At 42.0% G+C, this 6,082-nt stretch overlaps 1 long non-coding RNA gene across 1 annotated transcript; it reads right to left on the bottom strand.

The window, feature by feature from the left end:
• Positions 1-1,307: 1,307 nt before the first annotated feature.
• Positions 1,308-5,663, bottom strand: LOC141023244 (uncharacterized). The gene is made up of 2 exons (XR_012183888.1): positions 4,820-5,663; positions 1,308-4,426 (listed from the first exon to the last, which is right to left on the bottom strand). It is a non-coding gene; the product is annotated as an uncharacterized lncRNA (long non-coding RNA).
• Between the last annotated feature and the right edge of the window lie 419 nt (positions 5,664-6,082).

Genomic DNA, 6,082 nt, shown 5'->3' with positions numbered 1-6,082 from the left:
ACATTTCTGGAATTCAATATTTTTTTGAAATCATGAACATTTTTTGAAATCGTAGTTTTTATATTCACGAACATTTTGTACAAAGTCTTGAACATTTTATGAATTCGTGAACATTTCTAGGAATCTTTTCAATTGGCAAATATTTTTTATGAATCAACAAACATATTGTCTAAAAATTTGGGAACACATTTTGAAACTCACGAACATTTATTTTTTTAGATGGACATTTTGTGAAATGAATGAACAACTTTCGAATTCATGAAAAGTTTTTGTATCAGCGAACATTTTTGAATCGATGAAATATTTTTGAAATTGGGGAACAAATTTTCAAATTTGTGTTTTTTTTTTGAATTTTTGTGAACATGTTATAAAATTTCATGGACATTTTTTGAAATTCTCAAATATGTTTTGAATACAAGATAATTTTTCAAAACTATGAACATTTTTTTATTTTCCGAATATATTTTTATAATCCTTAAATACCTTATAATATGAGGACTATTTTTTAAAATCAGAAACAATTTTTGAATCCATGATATTTTTATTATTTGCTGAACATTTCTTGAATTCACAAACATTTTATGATTTTGGAAACTTTTTTTCAAAACCCACAATTATTTGAAATATGGAATTTCGGGAAATACTGAATTAATTTCAAGAAGGCAAAAATAAAAACAGAAACAATACAAGAAAAGGCAAAAAAGGGGGCGCCATGCCACACGCATGGGCCGGCCCATGAATGCGGGAGGTGGGGGGGCACGCTTGCTGAAAAGGGAGAGAAAATGGATAGAACCGGGGATCGAAACTTGGTCCCTGATGTCAAGGAGGGAGGCTTCAGCCGCTGCGGTTAATTTGTGTTTATGATACTTTACGGTATCACTATATAAAAGAACGAACCCGGCGTGTCTTTGACAGAAAAAATCGAAACATTTTCTGCACTTATGGGTGGCATAGTGGATAATTTTAGGACGTGCGGGCAGAAGCACTAATGACTTTCTTATTAGGTGTAGATATAGATATAAATTTAAAAAGTAGTAATGACTAAGAAAAAAAAAGAATCCTGATGGAAAATCTCAGCAAAATTAGAAACATCCAACTTTAATTATGTGCGTAAAAAAACTATAGATGTAGATGTGAGATCCATTTAAAGTCAAAGTAATTAGCCACGAATCCCATCCTCTCGAAATTACCAACCATTTGCTATTCCATTCCTATTCCACCACCATTGCTTTTCCTTTTTCCTTTTTGATAAGACGCAAAACTTGGTGCCATCAGCGCTGTACATACATCCTATCGCGATGATCTGATCAGACTACACAAAGAGCACTAGGAAAGTGCAAAACTTTTGATCATGTTACATGCATATTATAAGAGCAAGCCAAAGAAGTTATGCATATGTATGGCTAAGGCGGCATAGTTCAGTTGTTGTTTCAGTCAAGGACATAGATTCGGGAGGTGATGTCGTGAACCAACCAGTCGAAGCCCTGGGTAGGGCATCATCGGTGTAGGTGCTGCAGCTGACGATTTTGCCGGTGACGGTCCTTGTTCATCACTTTAAGATCTGAATCCAAAACTCAACTAACTTATCATCGAACTTGAACTTGAAAGACCTAACTAAACATGTCAAGTCAAGAAAACTAAGGACCCCCTTAGCTGGTGAACGGTCCCCATGAGGGGGTGGCATTTGCGAGTGATTTTGGTGGCATTTTTAGTTTGAGGGGATGGAAGTTTCTTCAGAGTGAGATGGCAGTTTCTGTCGGAGAAAGCAATTTTCATTTCTAAGCATCGTTTGATCTCATCTCAGAACTAAAACTGCCACAAAAGAGGGTTCGCTTGCCACCCTTCTCCCAGCAATTGGTCGCCAGTTAACTTTTCCGAAAATTAAAAGCATCTTGGAGCTATCCTTGATGGGTTAGTATCAGAGGTCTAGATTATTCCTTAAGTCGAAAAGCAAAAGATCATCATGCGACTCAAAGTACTCCCTCCGTCCCAAAATAAGTGTCTCAACTTTGCATTAAGTTTTGGACGCCGATAAGTGCCACACGTGTGGCACAATAGACATCCGCCCACACGCCCCTGTGTGGCATATCCAGCAGGCAGCCCACACGACTCTCTGTGTGGGCGAATATTAAAACTGCCCACACGTGTGGCACGAAGAGCACCCTACCACACACACGTTCAGCACGAGGGGATCGATCCCTCACACGAATTCGTTCGCTAGGGGGACACACAGCCCGCATGCCTTCATCACACGAGGCCCTTTTCCCTATGAAAAAAGGAACAAAAAGCCCACTGACAACAAATTAAATGAAAAGGCCCAGATTTTGTTCTCTTTCTTTGACAAATAAAAGCCCAGATTTTGCTCAGCTACTAAAAAATGCCATCAGCTTTGAAAAATAGCAGAAAAAATTGCCAATGAAATATGGCAAATCTGCCATGACAAAAAAAAATCAATATTGCCATGTGAGAAAACACAAAATAGTCAAAAATTGCATGTGAACACGAAAAATTTGACAGGACAAATAAAAGAAAAAAATGCAAATGACATTTTTAATTAAATTGCCATGAAAGTTTAATTAAAATTGCCGTGTTTTGAAGGATAATTTTGCCGTGTGTTAGAAAAAACACAAAAAGTTGAAAATCAAGTATGAACAAAGAGATCTGCCATGGCAGATTAGCATCAAAGAATTGCCGTGTTTTGTATGATGAATTTATCGTGTGTGAAAAACACAAAAAGTTGGAAATTCAAGTATGAACAAGAAACTTGCCATGGCAGATTCGTATCAAAACTTGCCACGGCGAAATTCACGTAAACTAAACTTGCAAGGTTGTAAAAGAAGGAAGAAAATTGGCCATGCTCCATAAACTACCGTTGCCATGAAAGTTGCAATGAGATCGCCATGGTCCCGTTGAAAAAAGAAAAGGAAATAAAATTTGCCATGCCCCGTAAACTACATTTGCCATGATACAAACACTAAGTTTTTTTCGCACACGACAAATTCATCATGGAAAACACAGCAGATTTGTATCAAAGAGTTGCCGTGTTTTGTATGATGAGTTTGCCGTGTGCGAAAAAACACAAAAAGTTGAAGATCAAAGTATGAACAAAAAAATTGCCATGGCAGATTCACATCCAAACTTACCATGGCAGATTCATATCAAAACTTGCCACGGCGAATTCATGTAAACTAAATTTGCCATGATTTGAAAACTAAATTTGCCATGATTTGTAAACTAAATTTGCCATGAACCAATAAACTAAATTTACCATGATTTGTAAACTAAATTTGCCATGAACCAATAAACTAAAATTTGCCATGATCAATAAACCAAATTTGTATCAAAACTTGGCATGGCAGATTTGTATCAAGAATTGCCGTGTTTTGGTATGATGAATTTGCCGTGTGTGTAAAACACCAAAAGTTGAAAAACAAAAAATATGAACGAGGAAATTGCCATGGCAAATTCGTATCAAGAATTGCCATGTGTTTGTATGATGAATTTGCCGTGTGTAAAAAAACACAAAAAGTTGAAAGTCAAGTATGAACAAGAAAAATGCCATGGCAGATTCATATCAAAACTTGCCATGGCGAAATTCATGTAAACTAAAACTTGCCATGATTTGAAAACTAAATTTGCCATGAACCAAATAAAATAAATTTGACATGATCAAACAAAATCAGTTTGCCATGGTCAATAAACTAAATTTGCCATTATCAACAAACTAAATTTGCCGTAGTTAAGTAAGAAACAAAAGCATAAAGATTGTGGTGGGCATGTTAAAAAAAACCTATATTTGCCTTGGCAAATAAACATGAAATTTTTGCCATGGCAAACTTTGAAAAATAGGTCATAGGAACATTTTCTAAACTTGCTATGCGATCAAATGCAGAAAATTTTGCATGCTATGTACACATATTAAGTTGACATGGCAAGTTTGCCATGTTTTTGAACATCTATAACTTTAACATATTTTGAACATCTATAGCTTTGCCATATTTTTCAACACCTTAAGTTGCCATACTTTTGAACATCTACATGTTTTATTTGAGAGATTTGCCATGTATGTAAAAGAACATGAAAAAATGAACATGAATTTGCCATGGAAAATTCATATTAGAATTTCCATGGAATTTAACTAAAACTACCATATTAGAATTAGATCATGCTACAAAAGTAAACTTGACATGTGTCTGATGTAGCTGTTGAATTATGCCATGGCAACTACCGCAAAAACTTGCCATGGCAACTACTCGTAACAATTATGACATGGCAACTACTCCTACTCCAGAATTGTGCCATGGCAACTACACCAAATTTTTTTTGCCATGCCAACTGCTTGTAGGAATTCTGCCCATGGCAACTATTACGAAAAGATTGCCATGGCAACTACTCTAGATTGCTCCATCGCCGGCTTGCAAATTTCCTGTGCACAGCAGCAATTGGGTGAGACTGGAAGCAAGAGATTTGAGGATCCTCGCTAACCAGCAGAGAAAATAGACTGACAAAAAAAATGTGCAGAAACAGAGAAGCATACTAGAGACACTTATTTCATACAGAAACAGGGAACTACATGCTACAGACTACATACACTATATGCAGAATTGCTGCGTTTTTAATGCAGAATTTCCTAATGATCTCTCTTCCAAAAATATGTTCTCCTACACTTGGATCTGTTCGAACTTGCCCCCTGCAGTTGCATCTGTGAACTTAAATGCTAAAGAGGGACAAAAAGGAGCCGCGTAAGGGCAAAGATCTGTGAATTGAATTGCCTACTCCTAGGGGAACAAATGCTGCATCTACGTTAACAAAAACTTGCCTGAACAAACTTTGCATGAGCGGGGTGGAGGATTTGCACACAGGGCTCCGCGCGCGACGAGCGGGGATGGAGCTGCAGGAGGGAAGCAGCGTTGTCGCCGGCCGTCCCGAGCAGCGGCCACGCGCCGTTGCTGCCCCGCCATGGCCGCCGCCTGCTTCTCATCCCCTCCACACAAGGACAAAAAAGGGGGTCGCCGTCGCGCTGCCGACCTGGCTCACCCGGTTGTCGCGAGTAGTCGCCGCGCGACGTGGTGCTTGCGCTCGGGGTCGACCGCGGAGGCCGACCGCGGAGGCCGACCGCGCCAGGGACCCCAGCTGCGCGCTCCCCCTCCGTTCCCAGTGTAGCACGAAATGGGCGCGGCGGAGCTCGAACCAGCAGCAACGGCGCCTTCCCTCATCGTCGGTTGGATTCAACTGTTGTTCACCGCTGCCGCGGCCTCCGCCCCACCTCACCAACCATCTACCTCCATCCCGTGCCCTCCAAATGCGCATCTAGCACGGGCCTCGTCGGCGGTCGCCGGGATCCGCGGGCCTCGTCGGATTTTGGGCAGTCGGGGGAGGACAATGGGAAGATTCAACCGGATCCAACTTTTGGTCACCGCCGCCGTGGCCTCCGCCCGCCTCCACAGCCAACTACCTCCATCCCGTGACCCCCACCGCATCTAGCGGACCTCGCCGGTAGTCACCAGGATCCAGGGGGCTTGCCGGATTAGAGGCGGTCGCGAGGATAGGGGAAGAGAAAGTGTAGATGAGTGGGGAAGAGAAGCTAAGATAGAGTGGGCGCCGTTCGGGATGGGAGGAGTGTGCGTCGTCCGTGTGAGCGAGAGATGGAAGAATGAGCTAGGCACCTTGCGGTCCTGCTGCTGTATTGGACTCGTATATATGAGTTACAGGCGCATGAGGGTGCGCGATTCGTACAAGGCGATCGTGCGCCAGAGGAGGGATCGTGTGCTAGAGCATGTCCCGAGTGAGCTACGTGGGTTGACCATGCAGTTGCTTCTGACACCCCGCCGCAGCTGAAGCGTCCGGAGGGCGGATGCACAAGCTGGATCGAAACTCTTGGAATGCCGGTGTTGGCAGCCCTTTCGTCATGACGTCCGTAAATTGCTGTGTCGTGGGGACATGAAGAACACGCAGCTCGCCGAGGGCAACCTTCTCGCGCACAAAATGTATGTCGAGCTCGATGTGTTTTGTGCGTCGGTGGTGAACCGGGTTAGCCGTCATGTAGACCGAGGAGATGTTGTCGCAGTAGACCACGGTGGCT

This window comes from Aegilops tauschii, chromosome 5, assembly GCF_002575655.3.
Source record: "Aegilops tauschii subsp. strangulata cultivar AL8/78 chromosome 5, Aet v6.0, whole genome shotgun sequence".
NCBI lineage: Eukaryota > Viridiplantae > Streptophyta > Magnoliopsida > Poales > Poaceae > Aegilops > Aegilops tauschii.
This window is presented reverse-complemented; position numbering and strand designations above follow the sequence as displayed.